The 19,721-nt window shown below is 41.9% G+C and overlaps 1 protein-coding gene across 1 annotated transcript in view; it reads right to left on the bottom strand.

Moving 5' to 3' along the window:
* Positions 1-19,721, bottom strand: part of LOC124218570 (Calcium-independent receptor for alpha-latrotoxin) — a 247,395-nt gene that overhangs the window by 164,319 nt on the left and 63,355 nt on the right. The window lies entirely within an intron of this gene.

The following is a 19,721-nucleotide window of genomic DNA, read 5'->3' as shown; positions in this document are numbered from 1 at the left end:
TTTCTTCGCTCCTACCACTCAAAACTTTAGGTTTTGACATTAAAGAGGTCCTCGTTCAAGGAGGGCGCTGTAGCTTGAAGTTTAGAAGTCGCTCAACGAGGATTTAGGTTTCCCATCTAATTAACACGTAAAAAATATTGTTTTTCGTTCAAAATGATGTCAGGCATCCAAAAAATTGGCGATTTCTGTGCTTCTTGGCTTATTTGAAAGCATGACTCATCCCCTAAACGATGATAGGTCGTTTTTCGACTTACCTTGTACCAATTTTTTTTACGCCACTTTTCGACCACAATAGTCACTTTTTCAAGTTTACAAAGTCTCCAATGTATCAATGAGTTCAAAATGAATTGCTACAAGTATTGATTCTTGATTCGAATATAAATAACCAATTCCAAAAATTAGTGAAACATACAAAATTTCTCAAAATAAACATGGTTTTTTGAATAAAATTGAAGATACGGAATTTACCAATTTTTAGAATTGGTTATTTATATTCGAATCAAGAATCAATACTTGTAGCAATTCATTTTGGACTCATTGATACCTTGGAGACTTTGTAAACTTGAAAAAGTGACTATTGTGGTCGAAAAGTGGCGTAAAAAAAAATTGGAACAAGGTAAGTCGAAAAACGACCTATCATCGTTTAGGGGATGAGTCATGCTTTCAAATAAGCCAAGAAATACAGACATCGCCAATTTTATGGTTGCCTGACATCATTTTGAACGAAAAACAATATTTTTTACGTGTTAATTAGATGGGAAACCTAAATCCTCGTTGAGCGACTTCTAAACTTCAAGCTACAGCGCCCTCCTTGAACGAGGACCTCTTTAATGTCAAAACCTAAAGTTTTGAGTGGTAGGAGCGAAGAAAAAAAAAAAGTTCATTTTCGACACACCCTAATATATATATATATAGATGTTGTAGACACCAAGATTGAAAATGAATTTCATAAACGTCTATCACGCGTAGATCAGAAATACCAATAAAACGTACATTATAATAGTCGAAGATATACGTTCATAAAACAATCAATATACTGCTGTGCAATGGTGAATAGGAAGTATGATAAACGTCTAATTAAAGTTGCTGGCAGTTGTGTCATGAATGAATATTATATGTTGTGATTACCAAAATCATAAACGAATTTCGTGAACGTTAATAGCTCGTAATTTGTAAATTCAAATGAAACGATTCTGATAAAACGTTGAAAGATGGAGTACCAACATCGTTAAACATATAAGTTTTAAACGATTTTCGTACGAATAATGAACAAATATACTATACGTTGCTTTTGCTATAATAATACGTATTTTAAACTTCTGTATAATGAAATACGCATAATAAACAGAGTAATCATACGAATAATATCCATCCGAAATATTACAGTATATGTGATACGGTTGAATTTTATACTTATACCATTATTAAACGACTTCGACGTTTCATATACGAAATTTATACTGGTGTGTGTTTATTGGGCTGGAGACGTAAATCACTCGAGAGGCTCCCGCGCCGTTATCTCGGCTCGAGTACCCGTCCAATCAAATTATTTATTAAAACAGGACAATGAAGAAAAGATGAGCAGCCTCGACGCCGCCGAGTTGGGGAATGAGAGAAACGAAGGAGGAGGAGGGGAAGATTAAACGCTTTGACTGGCATCGCGGCTGCATCACGCGGACACCTTCTTCCTTACCTTCGTTACGATATACATGGATGTAATACTCCCGGCTCTATGCTTTGACGAGTAAATAGTCCAAGATTAGCCCTCGGCCCTGCCGAGGATATATCAGGAGTAAATTTTCACATGGTTGATCATCAAAGAAGGCCAGCTCCTTCCGATCCTGCTCAAGGGGTTAACGTACCTTTGGGAATCAGGACGCTCCTTTTCCAACTTACGAGACGTCGATCGCTTGCTTTCCTCGTGTTTAACCACCGAATTACAAAATATCTTTTTAACGGCTCCAGATACCGACTTCGTTAAACTGAAATTGGAATCAAGGAGAAAAACTGGACACCAACATGTCAGCATCTACGAAACTGGACGGTCTGAAGCCGAAGTGCAAAGTTTCTCTCACCCATTGTACAAGTTTCCATTGTTTTTTCCCGTATTTAACAGCAAAAACCGGTGTATCTTGCGAACCGTTCGACGTATCGATCTGATTCAACTCTTGCCAGAATCAGCGGAGAAAATCGCAACGGAAAAAGTGGCCGGCTAAGTTCGAAGCGACTCTGAGGCTGAAAGAGCTAGTCGGAAACAGCAAAGCACGGACTTTCTCTCCTGATTTGTTATCCCCGTTCTTTTTCAATTTCTTTTTTCACTTTTTGCTTTTATCCATATTTTGGCACGTAAGTCGTCACATCTACCGAACCGTTCGAGATATCGATTCGATTCAACTTTTGTCGGATTCAGGGAGTGAAATTACACAAGAATAAAGTGTCCCAGTTAGCTTTCCCGAACTACCATTTGGACCGGGATAGACAAGTCGACTGGCGACAAATGGACGCCGCCTAAGTTGTTCCACGTCGAGTAAACAATTCGCGAGAAATGTGAGCTAGGCGGGTGGCTCCTCCTCGTTGATCCTGGAATCCTGGAATGGTCTCTAATTCTCCGTCTGAGCAACGCGTCTGTGCAGAGCCAAAGGCTGCATAACCGGAATCAGATACAGCGCCAGAGGCGCAATGCGGCTCGCGGAAGACGCGGGCCATAGGAATTTCGTAACATCTGTTGCAACGGATGTCAGGGTTCGGAAGCTGCGCCGGCATGAGTACGTAGATGCTTAATACTCGCTCGGCACTCCGCACGAACTTGTCCTCAGCGTGACGCCGCCTGCCTGCAGAATTCCACAGGATGTTAAAACCGAAGCGTCGCGTCGACCCGACGGTTTGAAGGTTAGAGTTGCCACGATAAGTTTAGAAAGAATACGCGTGTCTTTTCTCCCGCCTCAAGTCTCGCTCATTTCGAGAAAGTTAGATCGTTGTCAAATTCCTACGTCAAGAAATACGCCGAGGAATGAGAAAAAATTAGCTTCTTTCTCGCAGCGCGCTGCGCTGGCGTCAATCCTTAAGCGGCTCGCTCGTCGGCTTTCTGATTCGCCCCGCGAGTCTTAATATTTAGGTTGATATAATCGGCTTACGATCTCCCCGAGGGACTTGCTCGACCTGCGTCGAGAGTGTCGCGTGTCCCTGCGGTAGGCGTATTACAAGGATGAAGACCGAGGTTCACCGATTTTTCTAACTCCTCGCGCTTATAATTTCTAAAGGATGCGCTCGGTACGCGGAGGCGCGAGGAAAAATCAATTTATCATACGTTTTCCCTTGTACTTTCTCGACTATCTTCAAACTCCCGTTTCTTCTTCTTCCTCTTCTTCTTCTTCTTCTTCTTTTTCATTCTTAGCCTCTTGTGAGAAATTATGACTGAGCGTAGCTGAGAGACGAGGGTCAGCCGACCGACTGAGGATCGCTCGTTTGGTAGAAGAACCACCGAAGCTGGCTGTAAATCTGAATCGCTTTATTACGGACGATAGAGGCGATATATATTAATGGAGAAATGAAATAAAATGGAACGAGGCGCCCGTAGATATGCAGGTTCCTCGAGTTATCGCAGGCCTCGGAGCGCCGTCGTTTCATCCTCATGCCTCGATTCCCGATCCCTTAATACGAAATTTCCAACACGGAATGCCGGGCGGCGTTTTTAAGGTCGGTAGGAAAAAAAAAAGCCGGGAGACAAAACACCGCCTCTCTCTCTACTTTTTTATCACGCGGAAGAGCACCGCGCGACTCCGACCCGCGAATATTTGAATAATTGAGAAGAAAACGCCCGAGGGATCGCGAAGCGGAGGAGCCGGTTGGTTAGGAATTATTATTATTCTCATATTTTTTTTTTTTTTAAATTTATTTATTTTTTTTCGGCCGAAGTGAGATGTTAATATTCCGTTTAAATCGACCAGTATATCACCCCTCGCTCTCGCACGGAGGTAAAAAAAACTTTATATAACACGAGGCTAAAACACGCCGAGTCTCTGACGGGATTTAAAATTATGAGGCTAGATTCCCCGAAAGGGGGATATATCGCAAATACAGCCACCCCTGGCCGGCTGGCTCGCCTTTAAAAGAGCCAATTTGTCGTTCGATAAAAGGAGAAAGAATATGAATGAAGAAAAAAATAAATAAAAATAAAAAATTTTAAAAAAGAAGTAGAAGAAAAAACGGTTATAAGCGTGGGTTTATTTGCCGCGAGGAAATTATTACGACTCGCGACCGCGCGCCGCGCGATGCGCATTTTTATACCCGAGGTAACATTGTATGCGATATTATGGCTAACCGGGCTTGTTACTTGTCACCATAATTATTTATACGCGAAAGATCGATCGCCTCCCATCACGTTTCTCCGCTTGGTAGATATAACGCGGATACTTGAATTTTACATTTTGGTCGGACCGTTTTACCTCTACCAGTTTCTCCAGAAATGTTTTTTGGATCTAATGCGATGGATAGGGAAAAAATAGTCTGCGTTTTGCTTAGGTCAAAAGAAATATTCCGTCGAAAGATGAACGTTCTACGTTACGTGGAAGATCTCGCTTAGTTGATTTTTCACTCTTCCACATTTTGTTTTTTTTTTTCTCCTTTTGATTTGTGAAGAATCGTGAATAAAATGTTTTTTTCTATCGCTTATATCAATCGTAATAACAATTTACGTCGCTGATCTGACGATGTTTTCATTGTTAGTTTAATTTCATAAAATAGTTGTAATTTAATACGAACTTTTAATTTAGGAGAATAAGATCCTCGGTTGATATATCGTTGGGTTATGGATCGGGATCTTTGGGTTGAAGATCGATGTCGGAAAAGAAATAATAATTCAATACTGCCACAGCGTGTTTCTTTATTTTTATATAAACACTAAGAAATGTAAAAAATCAAAGGAGCGCGATCTTTTACATACCGTAAAACGCTCGTCTTTTCAGAGAATCATTATTTTGTCTGAAAAAACTTTTTACAGGGCGCCATGTGAAATGTAAAAGCGTAAATAATTGTTTTCTGAAACACCGTAATGAGCATGTATAATGCGTGTTATCTGGCGAGCTAAAGTTCAGAAACCTCAATTTAATTATCACGCGATCGAAACTTTTTTGTGATGAAATAAGTGAGGGTGACCAATGAACATGTAGAATGATCAGAAAATAGAAGCTGGGTCAGATTATCGTATTTTTAAACTCGTGAAAATCTGTTTCACTGAATATCTAAGTGCAGAAGGTCAAGGTATAGAAAAATTAGTCAAAACGTAGAAGGGTTAAAGATTAGAAAGGTAAAATATGAAATTGTCAAAATGAATAAGAATTTGCCAAGCCAAAACATAGAATCGTCAAAATCTTTCTTGTTTTTTTTTTTTTTTTTTTTTTTTTATTCGCCTCCCTATCGTTCAACTTTTTTCCCTTCATAATTTTCAACCTTCTAATCTACCTAATTCTGTGAAATGGATATCCAGAAATTGGGTATTGTGATTCTATTTCATTATTACGCGAACGGCGGATTTTGTCGTCGCGGAAAGTCGGAGGTTGAAAAAAGAAAATGCTCAAATTGCCGTACCTAAACAAAAGGAGAAAAAAAGAAATTTCCAACAAAAACGGTGAACTTGCACCTGCGGTAGTTTCGAGTTACTGAAATTGGAGAAAATGAATTAGGTGCACCAATTCGGCGGCGTTATAGGTTGGTAAAAAATGATAGGAAAAAAAAGAAAAAAAAAAACAAAAAAAAGAATAAATTGGTGCACACGACCGAGATGTCGGAACGATGTAAGATCGTGATGGATGAAGGATCGGTTATGCGTCTAAGCGAGGAAAGGTTCAAGGATATGGAAGCTGGGAAAGGACTCGTTGGATAATTATTTAGATATAATAACTTATCTCTCCGCAGTAGCCTTCCGAAGGACCTCTCCGAGAGGTCCTCTTTTTCATTCGTGGGTCCGTCACCGCGTCTTTTTTTTTTTTTTTTGTTTTATATTCCCTCCTCCCTAATTCTCTCTCTCTCTCTCTCTCTCTCTCTCTCTCTCTATCTCTCTCTCTGATTCTCTCTCCGGAGCGGCGCGCAGCTTCGTTTTCTCTTCTTTTCTTCTATACTATCGAGATACCTTTAATGGTGCAACCTTTCAGGCCTTATCTCCATGGCTGAGGAGAGAGGTTCGTTCAGTCGTGCTGAGGATACGTTAGCCTTTTAAAGCAACAAGACCTAAAGTCCTGCACTCTCAGATAAAATGCATTCTTGGTTCCAATATAATTAAGCCCTATCAACATACATTATCCTCCTCGTCTCGCGTTCACCTAACATACCTGCAATAGTGTGGGTCGCACAGGTATGCATGCACATTACAAATTTTAACGTGCTCTCCGCGCGTCATTCGCTTTTTAAGATTCACTTATTCCTTATCACGAGACCCCGAGGTCCGAAAATACTAAAAATAATGCCGCTCCGCAGCCTCGATCCGACGGTTTTACCTCGTGCTTGAAATCCGAATTTCTCCTACGCTTATTCCGAACTTTTGGGGGGGATTAAACTTGGACGGTCTAAAATCATACATGTTATTAGGATTTTTATTTTTTTTTTATGAAAATGAAAGCACTTGGAGCAATTTGAGGTTGAGGGTCTTATTTTTTATAGTTTCCAGAACGTTGTAAAATTTTTTCATTGACATCAATAACAAAATGCGAACGACAACGTTTTCAATCCGGTGGTACAGATTAGTCGGTCAATATTTATCCGATCGACTTGAAATTTTAACACAACATGTAAAACTTGTTTGTCGATTCGAGCTCACGGCTAGATTTTTGAATTTTAATCCCAAATTTTTGTTAAGAAAATTTGATTAATATTTTGTTTTGTTGAAAAATGAAGTTTCATATTCGTAACCGTGTATATTTGAAATTTTTTTGTTTTCTTTTTTCTCTCACACCTGGGCTACAAACTTAAATCCAGAAAGGTTCTTGTGATTCAAAAAAATTTTTCCATCTGTTGCGAATTGAATGGTAATGTGAAGAGATGTACCATGGCGCCATATTGTGATTAATTTCAATGAAAAAATTTCAGAATGTTCTTGAAACCACAAATAATAAAGGCCTTAAACTTAAATTGCTCCAAGTATTTTCATATTCTTAAAAAAAAAAAAATAAATACAAACAAACAAACAAACAAAACTTCTAAAAATTGGTACAATTTTAGACCGTCCAGGCTGTAAGCCCCCCTTAAGAAGCTGTCTCTGATCGTGAGACGAGTCATCGGGTATCCTCAACCGGCTCTCAACTCCCCGTGGCTAAGATGTGATTTTTCGTAGAAAACGGCAAGACTAGCTTCCGGCGATCATTATGCTATGCATATATTCGCAACTGCAGCAGAATAGGATGAGGAGGAGGAGGAGGAGGAGGAGGAGAAGAGTAATTAAGTAGAAACTTCTAATTGGCGCGGATGCAGCGATAATTTATCGACACGTATGCGCGTTGCTCGCGGTATCCGGATTTATAACCATCGTAAATATAACCGCGTCATTCCGCATGGAGGAAATAACGCGAGTATGTAACAGAGGATAAAAAGTTGGCGAACTTTAGTCTCCTCATCGCGAATAGCGTGATCGAATCGTTGCCAGAGGTTATCGCCTCGCTTCCAATTCCATTCCAGTTGGAGGACGAAGACAGTCGTGTTGTCGGAGCAGCGGTGATAACGAATCGTTGCATCGGGGAGAGGAGCGTTTGAAGAATAAACATTCGACAGTGGAAAGAATAAACAAAGTCAATTCTCGACTCATTTTCATGGGGCAAAGTCCGTCCGAGTTTGCTGGCTCAGGGTGAAAGGAGGAAGACTTCTTCCTCTTCTTCTCAGCTATGTCTCGCGCTTTAAATCGAGAGCCGAGAACTTCTCTCCGCAGTGTAGAGTCTCCTCGACGCTGGTTAACAGAGGACAGAAGGAGCTTTCGTAATTAACCACTTGTTCGTCGCAATCTCGCCGGCTCGCCTCTCTTTTCCACGCTTTTCTCCCATTCATTCTTATTCCTATTCTTTCACCTCCGCCTCTTTATCCTCCTCCTTCTCACCGGTGCAGCTCTCGTCTTTCACACCGTTCGAAAACTTAATTGAAAGACATTCTAACGGCTAATGAAAATTCGAAGAAACCCTCGCGCTTCTTGTACTCTTCTAGATAAACAGTCCCGGTAGCAGCATCCTCTGCATTTTCTCATACGCCACGTAGCTGGGTAATGAAATCGCTGGTTATTTTCACCGGGATAAAGGAAAACCGTCTAGGATATCGGAGGATGGTTTACTATTGTAAACAAAGAGGTCCCTATTTCGGAAAAAAAAAAAAACATCTCTCGGGATCCAACGCTCGACGTCCAATTATATCCGTCCGAGGGTGAAACTACGGCGAAATCTTACTTGTCAACATCCCCAGGATCAGCCAGGGTCCGGCATATTTGCAAAACATTTAGGAGGTTTAGCCTCCGAGCCTCGGATCGTCGGGCATCGAAGCTTGGAAGATTAGTAAACTGGTCCTCGAGATAAGCGGCTACTGTCCTTATTGTTGGCTCGCCTCCGACTCGGGATATATCCCGAGAATAAATTATCCCCTTGTGCCACAATGCCAACTGACCCGCAGCAGGAAGCCAAGGCGACGAAGCATCCAGTCATCGGTCGAGCGGCTTTTTGCTTGACGTTTACCGACGACGGTCGCATTTGCGTTCCGTGTAATGGTCGATCGTCAAGTCCCGTTGAATCTAGTCGGCGACGCGTCGAATGAACGAATAGCCGGGCCCTTGGTCCCTTGGCTCTTGTTCAAAGTTAAGTCGTCACGAACCGTGAAGTAATGACACGTACTTTGCGAGGATGTAGGAAACTCCCTCACCGCAATGGATCCCGACAAAGAGCCAGACAAACGGTTTTGGAAACGCGCGGTTCTCTTCACCACTTTCCATTCCAACGATGCTTGTACGCGGTTGGTATAAGGGAGTCGAAAATGGGCAAGTTTGAACAAGAGAGCCGAGGATCAGCGGATAGCCTGCGATGCAGAGGCAAAGAGAGAGGATGGTAGGGACAGGAAGTGGAAGAGGAGCTTGTTTGCGTTTACGCACTGCTCAGTTAACGCCGGCTGCCGAAATACTAAGTGGGAATTGCAATCCGGGCCGGCTAGTGGATGGATACACATGGTTGCCTTCCGCTATATCCCCCAGACTCCGAGCCGGAGTCCGCCATTTGAATACGAAATTTGAATCCGCTGACGAACCGTGCATACATCAGCCTTGGCTCTCCAGTTTGAACTGCGTACCCTGAACCCGAACCCGTATGGTAATGCGCCTACGGCTGGATCCTCCCTCCTCCACCCGACGAACCAACCCCTCTTGTCTTCGCTCTTTGCCGTACCCAGACTCCTTCCTTCTCCTCCTTTCCACCATAGCCCCAGAGCTGCACTCTCGTCCTTCCGTCAACACCGATCCGAAGACACTCAAACTTCCATAAAACACACATTCCACCCACCGCTTGAAACAACTTGAGCACAGACGCATCCAGTCTGCCCCTTGTCATTGGACGTGGAACATCATCCTTGGAACATCGTCCATGAATTATTGCGCGCTGTTTCGCCGGGTAATCGTAACGTCGAAAGGACCTCATCTGGTACCGCTTACGGGCAAGTACTCCTCGCCTAATTTCTTGAAACTCGAGTTTCGTAGCTCTTCGAGGGGCTCCCAAGAGTCTGCCAGTTATATTCCGCAAACTTCAGCCACCTCGAGTAGGTTCGTGTACAGGAATTAGCGGATGATAAAGTCGAGGCTGGGCGCGTTCCGTGTTTGTTCCCCCCCTCGTCGCTGACCCATTCTGCACTTTTCACCCGTGCAGAGCATGAGCCACGGAATTCGCGGCAAGTGGCTCGAAATTCACCAATTTTACCACTCGGACCGACGCTTCTCTGGGAGTTTGACCGCTGATGGTCCCGGTTCCACTTTCCGGCGAAGTGCTTTGGCTCGCCTAATTTCTTGAAACTGGAGTTTCACGATTTTCGAGTGGGTACCGAGCAGGGAGTCTGCCGGCAGTTATATCGCGCCAAGTTCGTCGAGAGGGAAAGATAGAGAGAGAGAGAGAGAGAGAGAGAAGGGTGGCGAAACGGAGCGTCGAGCGTGGAGCACATCGTGCGACGCAATCTACATATGTACACTCGGCTCGGAAGAGGGTGCGGAGTGTATAAAAGACAGGGAAACTTTAAATGACTTTGACTGTTTTAAAAAAGTTCACTCTTGCCAAAGGCACCATAGAAAGACCCTCTTCTCTCTCTCTCTCTTTCTCTTCCTTTTCTCCCTGCACGTGTCGGAGATGTGGTTTGGTGTTTACTGGGTTTAGAAGACTCTTGTAATGGAAGTTTTTTCGAGTTATTCTCGTTGGAAATTGAGATTTTCTTTTTCCTACCATGGTGTACGCGTCTCTTTCTTTCCTACTTTGCCTCTCATCCTCGGCTCGGAGCTTCGGACGCCTCTGCAAACAGGGGAGAACCGCGTTTATGTTAAATTTTTTAAACTTCCCGCGTTCACTTTGCAACACGTTCCTATCGAGGATCTGCAGCTTCGATTCCCCCCCTCCCCCCCTCCTCACTCTCTCTCTCTCTTCCTCCCACTCTCATTTCCCCTGAAACAAAAAGCTCTCGCCTAGGTACCGCAGACTCTTCCCTTCCCTCTTTCTCCGGCATAAATATACATACATAAGCCATCGTCTCAGCTAAGCAGACGATAAAGAATCTCGAGCCCCGGCATCCCCCCCCCCCCCCCCTAGCTTCGAATTATTGGAAAATTGTCGGTGTACCTGCAGCGGAAAGTTTCCCCTCATCAAACGTTCTTCCTCCGTAAAGAAGACGGCCACCGTTTTTTCCAACCCCGTGCAGTTCCGCATCTCGCCTGGATGAACGAACCGCTTTGCAATCTCCGCGGTTCGTTATGCAAATATAATTTTTATTTTTTTATTTATTGTTTTACCCGTATGTCTTCTTCTTTTGTTTTCGTTAACGGTCTCTCCGCAGCTTTGAACACCTTCCTCGAGGGATGGAAGATGCACTTATTCTTCGCGGTAAGACACGTCTGGTTCGAACGACGAAAGGCTTGTGCTTTTACCCGTTACTTTACGTTAAAGACAAGGAAACGTTTCTGCCTGTAGCTTCTTCTTCCTTACCTTCACGGTCCCCCTTCCCCCTCCCCCTCCCTCCCCGCAGTGGCTCTAAAATGGAGATTCATTGCTTTGTTTGCTTCCCGGAGCAGCAGCGATTAGGAAAACCATTCGGACTCATCGATTAACCATACCGAACTCCTGCAGCTATCAACTCCCCCGAATCACCACACCGTTATTCACAGTCGAACGGCGATGCCATTGCATCGTCGATAAACAGTTGCGAACAATTCGGGAAATCGCAAGCTCCCTGGTAAGTGGATTCGATCCGAAATTTCTTCAAGATTGCTCAACATCTTCGAGTGAAATTGCGTTGAATTTTTTTTACGCTCAACTATCCGTTGAATAATTCTAAAATATTTTATCACTTTCAAACTCTTCGTTTCTGGCAGATTTTTCAAGATTTTTTATCGCTTGATTAATCGTTGGTAACCACTGCGTCGGTTTTCGGAACGATACCATTTGACCGAGAAATCTGTGTTATAAGAGAGTTGTCAAAAGCTAGCCGAGTCAGCCGACAATGGGACGAAAATGGGCTGCTTCAGCTCAACCAAAGGAATGCGTATCGGCTCGATCATTATCTGTAATATGGAGCGCTGAGCGTGTTACATCCAGCCGGCAGCTCTCAACGTTCAGCGCTCAACGCGCCCTGCATTTATATACGCTTATCCAGCAGCCTGGACACCCTTCGAGAAGTGAACGCAGATATTACTCTCCGATTTGTTCATGAGTTTTGATTGAAATTGTCGCTGTAACGTTTAATTATTATTGCTGTTATTATTATTATTATTATTATTATTATTATTATTATTCTTTTGTGTTTTGTGAACTGAGTTTGAGCAATTTTCGCATTTTTTCCGACTGTTCCTGTAACTCAGAAACGAATCTCTTGACATATACTGTCTAGCTTGTAACGGATGGAAAAAGTTTTTTTCGAGTTAGTAACATTATTTTTAAACCAAAACATTGTTGTAAAAAAATTTTCGGATTGATATTCAAAAATTTAATCACGAGCTCGAATCCGTAAACAAGTTTTTAAGATTGTGTCAAAATTTCAAACCGATCGGATAAAAATTGACCGAGGAATCCGCACCACCGGATTGCAAAACGTGGTCGTTCGCTACTTTTGTGCGCCATACGGTCATATTGTTATTAATTTCAATAAAAAAAATAACAATAAAATGGAAAACATACTTGAAACTGTGGATAATAAAACCCTCAAACTCAAATTGCTCCAAGTATTTTCATTTTCTTTCTAATCGAAGGAAAAAAAAAAAAAATTCCAAAAATAGGTATAATTTTAGACCGTCTAAACTGTAAACCTCCCCCCCCCCTCCCCCCAGGCTTAAAGCTACATTTTGAGCCTGGTTCGAACTCTCCGGCAATTTTCAGTCGCACATTAAGCATCGTTAGAAAAGATCGGAACCTTTTTTTTTTTTTTAGTACACCTTAAAAGTCAGTTTGCAGGGAAACGAATACGGCTTTAGGAACATTTTCGATTCAGGTCTACTCTGAGTCGTAAAACCAACAACGGTCACTACTCGACCACTACTATTTTCGAATTTCTATCTTCGGTCATGACAGTTGATATTCTATAGTACAAAGTCGATCCCCACTTTGTCACCGAGTGAAGATTATTTGGAACTTATAGATTAGCAGGTTTGATTTGAGTTTCGGGCTGTTTCGACGCACAACGGTATCGGTGTCAAGATCGATTGCAATCGGTATCAAATGGTGTCACAGAAGTAAGCATCATCTTCGCAAGGAGGTAACGCGAGAAGCAAGTTGCAGAGCGTAGATATTGGATGGTGAAACTTCGGTACGATTTTCTCTCTTAGCACGAATGAATTTCCAACTTCCCGTTTCTCTGTTTGCGGAGAAAAAATGAAGCTATTGTAATCGTCCCGAGAATGAAAAGTTGAATTTTCACTAGATTTCGATGTTTCAAGGTCAAGAGTATCCTCTGTGTGAACGTGTGTATGTGTGCAATAAATTTTTTTTGTCCGATCATATCACAAAAACGAGTTACTGGATCACAGTGATTCTGGTCCCAATCAACCTGGATGTTTCAAATTTGGAATAGATCAGATTTTGGCTTTGTTCGGTACTTTGTCAATTATATAAACAACAAAGTTCCAAACAATCAAATGATAATTTTGATGTTTTGAGAAATGGTGAACGGATTTGAATGCAAATTAGTACCGTGAGGTTTTTTGGGTCGCTAATCACGAATCTAAGGTCCAATTTGCAACATTCAAATTTAGCGTATTCAACAAGCTGAAAAAAAAGAATAAAAACATTTGGATTTCGATGAAAATTGGTACTCAACGGTTTGTTGGTTGGCTAGTCACAGATCTGAACTCAGATTGCGAAATCCAAAATGGCGAATCCAATACGGTGGGAAAAAATTTGAAAAAATATTCCGATTTTGGTCTAAATTAGTAGACGTAGGTTCTTGGATCACCGATAACGAATCCAAGGCCAGACTTCCAGAACTTGTATTGATGGATCCATTACAATGATTCAAAATACAAAAATCGGATCATTCCTTTTTTTCCCTAAGAACTTGGAACTTGCAGTACGAGAACGGGAAGTTCAAAGCCTGGCTTATGGCCAGTCTGAAGCCGCTTGTTCATCTCTGAACCAAGAGTTCGAAAATCCTCCAAGAACGCAGGCAGGCAGCCAATTTGGAGACTCCTAATTTTCGAACAGTGATCGCAATGAGAAGGAATAGTAACGGATACTAGACTTTCCGGTAACAGCTAGAAAACTAATTTTCATTTACTACCTAGAACCACATTTTTCGATTGTGGTAAAAAAATGGAAACAGTTAAGGACTTAGCGGTAAACGACACTAAAAATTTCTCTCAGTGTGGATTTGCACAAGTCTGAGTACAAAGAGAGTGAGAGGGACAGGTTCGACCTGAACATTTCGATGATGATCGTAAGTCGAGATCAGGTCTCGACTTTGTGGCGATCCGGACCAAGAGACACGGGGGCATGGCGCTCCTTAACTCCTGCGCTGCAGCCGGCGCATACCGCTTAGTCATTTTCGACTCATTACCGATGGAGAAGTCCTCTTAATTTCGGCCCTCCAACCTACGTCGACGACGAACAAGATCGTCTTTCGTACGAGGGTACAAAGCCTCGCGTAACCGCACGTAGGTGTACCTCAACCCACTTTAAGCTCCCACCTCGTCTTCCCTACCAAAGAATGCCGACATTTTTAAGCTGCGTAAATTTCTTTCGAGTGTTAAACGGAATAATTTGACGTCAAAATCTCGTTCCTCGACGATTTCTCGACCCTCGAGACTAAATGGAATCTATCTATCGCTTATTTTCTCGTTTAACTTTGCTAAATTCTATGTTTCATTTTTCTATTAAAAATGCGAGGATCACCGGTGAATTCGAGGTTACTTATCAGCATCTCTAAGAGCCGAAAATAATCCCTCTTCATCGCGTCATCTGAGCTTCATCCTTCTGTTAAGTTTCTTTCAACGCCAGGGTGCATAGAGCGAAGCATTGAGATGAGCGCATACCGCTTAGTCTGAATAATATAAATAAACAATCGTATTTATGGCACGTGGAATAACAAATGTCTATGCTCATCTATAACCGGACTTTTTATTTCCCTTCTCAAAAATTTCTCAACACCGCAATGTGTGGGATTAATCTTAGGTGGTAAAAGTTATTTTATTTTATTTTTTTTTTTACGTTTTTTATTTTCACACGTATTCATCCTCACCGCATGTTATGGTTACAGTTCTTCTTTTTTTTTTTTTTCTTCATCCACGCAAGTGTTATCCGTACGATGAATTATACAACGGTGAAATGAATTTGAATAGTGCACGGAACGTCCGAGTTCTCGGATCAGATTTCCGCCGACTTTTGTACCTACAATCCGCGAGACCGAGGGTAATGATAAAAAGTTTTTAACAATCCGTCCATTCGTCCATCCGTCGAGAAGTAAACGGCATTGCTAGGCAAATAAGAAGAATTGAAATGGAATAGAATAGAATGGAATAGAATGGAATGGAATGGAATGGAATAGAATAAATAAGGTGGAGAGAACTTGGCGTTGCCGCAGCCGAGAGTCGAGCTAGAAACTCCACGCAACGCGGGATCTGCAGAAAGAGAGAGAGAGAGAGAGAGAGAGAGAGAGAGAGAGAGAGAGAGAGAGAGAAGGAAAGAAAGACAAAAGAGAGACTCGCTGTTGCAGCAAGATGCTCATCTTAAAGAATATCTCTCTATAGATGTGTTCTTAGCCTGGCTCTTAGCGAGGCTGAGGATACGAGGGTAAGATTAAAAAAAAAAAAGAAGAAGAGGAAGAAGAAGAAGAAGCAGCAGCGGTAAAAAAAAAGGCAACATCAACAGGAAAGACTTTTGCCAACTACGAAGGAAAACTCGACACCCTGTATATAAGTCTAATATAGGCATGTGTGTGTGTGTGTGTGTGTGTGTGTGTGTGTGTGTGTGTGTGCGTGCGTTGTGTATAGGCGACTACACAGGTATATAACAGTAAGCTTTTGCTCGCTCGCTAACTGCAGTGCTTATCTATAGCCTCCCTTAAACTTTATGGTGACTTTAAGCCCGTTTTATTACGCCATTCTGTTCGGGTACTGTCTCCTGCCTTTTATTTCCGATGTAGAATGTATTCAAGGTGTACGTGTACATGTATACGCACACCTGTGTGTACTCTGAATATGTCCACACGTATGCGGTATCTAGCTCTGCACTTTCCTATCGGACGGCCAGGAATCGAAAATATATTATTTAACACACTTCGCGTGAGAGCCGATGTTTCATTCTTCAAACGGGACGCTAGGAGACATTCTTATACGAGAAGTATCGCGATCATCTAATGAAACGGAACGCAGTCACTCGGTCGATAATATTTTCAAGACAATTAGTGTACAGGTTGAGAAATTAATGATGCTTGCAATTGTTTTTTCAAAATATATTCACAATCTACCCTGCAGAGAGGTTTTCTCGAATATTAAACATATATTCAACGGAATTATTTAACGTAAGAGTTAGCTTTCTATTCAGGGTTGTTTAGTAAACCTACCCTTACCGACCGAGCAAACTCGAAAAATTTCATCCCGTTTCGTTCATTTCTTTCTTTAATATAATATATAAAGAAAAAGGTTAGTTTGCTCGGTCGGTAAGAGTAGGCGTACTGCATGACCGTAAGACAGACGAGCAACTGGACGGATATTTGAATCTAGCTCTTTCACTTCGTGCAGGACAATGGATCTCTGGCGTTTTGGATTTCACTTACAACACTGTCAGCTGCAGTCTGGCCGTTGCTGCAGTTGCAGTCTTCTCGGTAATAGTGGCATCGGGTTAATCTCTGCTCTGACCATTTCTCTCTCTCTCTCTCTCTCTCTCTCTCTCTCTCTCTCTCTCTCTCTCTCTCTCTCTCTCTCTCTCTCTCTCTCTCTCTCTCTCTCTCTCTCTCTCTCTCTCTCTCTCTCTCTCTCTCTCTGTATCTCGGCGAGAAAGTATGCCGAGTGTCGAAGGAAAGTATCAACAAGTAAAATAGTATAAATTAATTCGCGTTGCGGATTCTTGTCGTGTGTTCGTACGTGTATGTAAGATACATTAACGCTGGTTGTATAAGAAAACCGATGCCGAAATATATATTCAGGGGCGTTCTTCATCCGACCGGCGAGAAACGGGCAGCTCTGCTGGAAGCCGAGGGAAATAATTAAAACAGCTGTGAACGTCGAGGAGAGGCTTAATTAACACTTGCCAAATTCTAAACCATCTCTCAGGAAGCGACTCTTCAGCTCTCTGGGCCTCTCACGCTCGATGCCTTAAGGCCTCGAGTAGGTGCGGGAAGGTATATAATATACAAGGCGCCTTACGCTGTTTGTATAAATTTGTAAATTTAGCTTGTAGAATTAGACGGCGGGCGACTGCCGGGACTCGAGACAAGAAGGGGGAAATTGAGGCGATGAAAGGTGATCCAAGTACAATATCACGAGAAAAGTGTCAATTGCTGTGAGAATGAATAAAAAAAAAAAATAAAAAATTTGAAACTTCATCTTCTTCTACAATTCATCCGTTCTTCTCCTTCCCTTTCCACGGAATACGAAAAACGATAATGCATATTACGGTGGTCAGATTTCAGCGGGAAATTCAAACCGCACAGGGCGCAGTTTCTAAATTAAAAGACGACGGGAGTTGAAGCCAGGCCGCCAGGGGATCTCTGCAGGCAAACCAGTTCCGGGGTTTGAATAATTATGTTGAAAAATCGAATGAAACTTTGGCGGTAAATAATTAAGACCTGCTTGCTTGCCGCTGCCGCTCTGCTGATGTTGAGCATTGTTAATAACAATAATTATTCATCGACGAACGAAACAGTGCCGGAGCCGAGGGGCCCCCTACTTTATCGCGTTTTAATATTTTAGGGTAATTAAAACACGCGTTAAAAGTTGCATTATGGCGAGACAGAGAGAGAGAGAGAGAGAGAGAGAGAGCGTGAGGGCACTTGTATAGGCACAACAATATTATACACAGAGTAAATTTCTAACGACCGCATGTTCCATCGTCTGCTAAATTTGATGGGAAATTGTTTGCCAAGTTGATCAACCGTCGTAAATTTAGATGACAGTTTGCTACGATGTAGGTTTATAACCTCAAAAATTTTGATGATTTTCGGTGTTGAGCGAAACTAACACTGACAACCGTCAAAATTTTTGAGGTTAGAGATAGTTGGTTACCCTGGAAAACACTGGACTGTAGCGCATGCGCGTTAGATCTTAGCAGACGACCGACGATGCAGTTGTAATTACTAACTCTACATGTACCAATAACGCAGGGTGACTGTACAAATATAATTATCACATATGGAATGCATGAATGATCAAGTTTCACTGGGTAAGAAAATAAAAAAAAAAAAAAAACATAACCTCGAGTTGTATAAAAATTGTTTGGACAAAATCTGACGATGAAGAAATAGTACATTTCATAACGAGTGTGGATACGGTTTTTTGACGAAACGTCAGGTTTACGCCACGAGCCGAAATCGAAAACTGTAACACACGTGTCAAAAAACCTGATCCTTACGCATTTTTAACAAGAAAGTCAAAAAATCCCTATGAAGTCTCGATTTTGCGGTTAGAGTGCTCAAAAACTCAATTTCCAGAATTATCGCTGTTAACGGGGTCAAGTCTGGTTATACGTGAATAAAAGAAAAAACGTTTTCGAATTAACCAAATACGGAAAAAAAAGAACAACATTGTTTTGTTTTAACAATAACAATAAATATGGGGTTTTTCGGATCGGTCGAATTATGATTCTGAAGACTTTATCTTTTTCTTTTGCCGAATCTATAAAATGAAATTTCTCTGAATCAGTGATAAGAGTAATGAGAAACAAAAAAAAATTGGGATTGGAAAGTAAAATACTTGCTCCGCGCGTGACGCACGAGTTTAAAATAAGATAAAATTACAGGGGATTGGTTTTCGAGAGATTAGTCATGTACTTTGATACACGATGTGTCGCAGCACAATGCAGCGAATAACGGAGCCTTGGTCGACTTGGCTCGACTTTGACTCGACTTCTCGGCCACTTTGCTTTATACGCGATACTTACTTTGCCCCGGTTTTTGAGGGTCGACGACTCGAGTCTCGTAGCGACGCTTCCACTGCAACCCCGTTCGCGAAGAAAACTGGCGAGCTTTAGGCGTTTTAATTACATCTTGGGCTTCTTGAGCCCCGTTTTAACTTCTTTTATCGCTGCCCTAGAAGAGACTCGCCGCTTTTATTGCCCCGCTCAAAGCCCCGTCATTCTCTCTCTCTCTCTCTCTCTCTCTCTCTCTTTCTTTCTCTTCCTCTCGTAATGCCATAACTCTTAAACGTAAAATTTTTAGTTCTTAACACTGGTAATAGACGCGTAACAGCGCATAACGCTGGGACCCTTTTCGGCTCCCGTTTTAGGGCCCCAGGACAATTTTTATTGCAGGATAGCCTGCAACCCAGGAAAGGCTCGCGCTGCTGTCGTTTCGAACATTTTATACATCTTTCTTCGCCGAAGCGTAAATCGGATGTTCGGTAATTTGGATCGCCCTCCGTTCATTCGTTCTTCAATTAATGCACGATTAGTTGATTACTTTGATTACAACTAATTATTTGTACGAATAAATCAATGAATCAACGAATTATCAACACACGATGGAGCACGAAATTTTTTTCAACACAGACTGTTAATAACATCATCGTACCATTTTTTGCGAGTGGAGTAAACGAAACGAATCGAAAATTGTTTGAATTTCCATTAATTATAGTTAATCAGTGAATTCATTCGTTTACTCGCTGATCCGTTTATTTATTAAATTTGATAATTCAGGTACCTACTCCTGTGTAAAACATTGTAATAATTAGCTATCCGTTATATTTTCATCAGGTTTGTACAACCGTTCGAACGAAGGAAAGAAACAAAATGAAAATAATGAATTCGATACCTTAGTTTCACTCATCATTGAATTTTCAATTTCGTGTAATTATCCCGATCCTTTAACATTTTACGGAT

This window comes from Neodiprion pinetum, chromosome 5, assembly GCF_021155775.2.
Source record: "Neodiprion pinetum isolate iyNeoPine1 chromosome 5, iyNeoPine1.2, whole genome shotgun sequence".
Lineage (NCBI taxonomy): Eukaryota > Metazoa > Arthropoda > Insecta > Hymenoptera > Diprionidae > Neodiprion > Neodiprion pinetum.
This window is presented reverse-complemented; position numbering and strand designations above follow the sequence as displayed.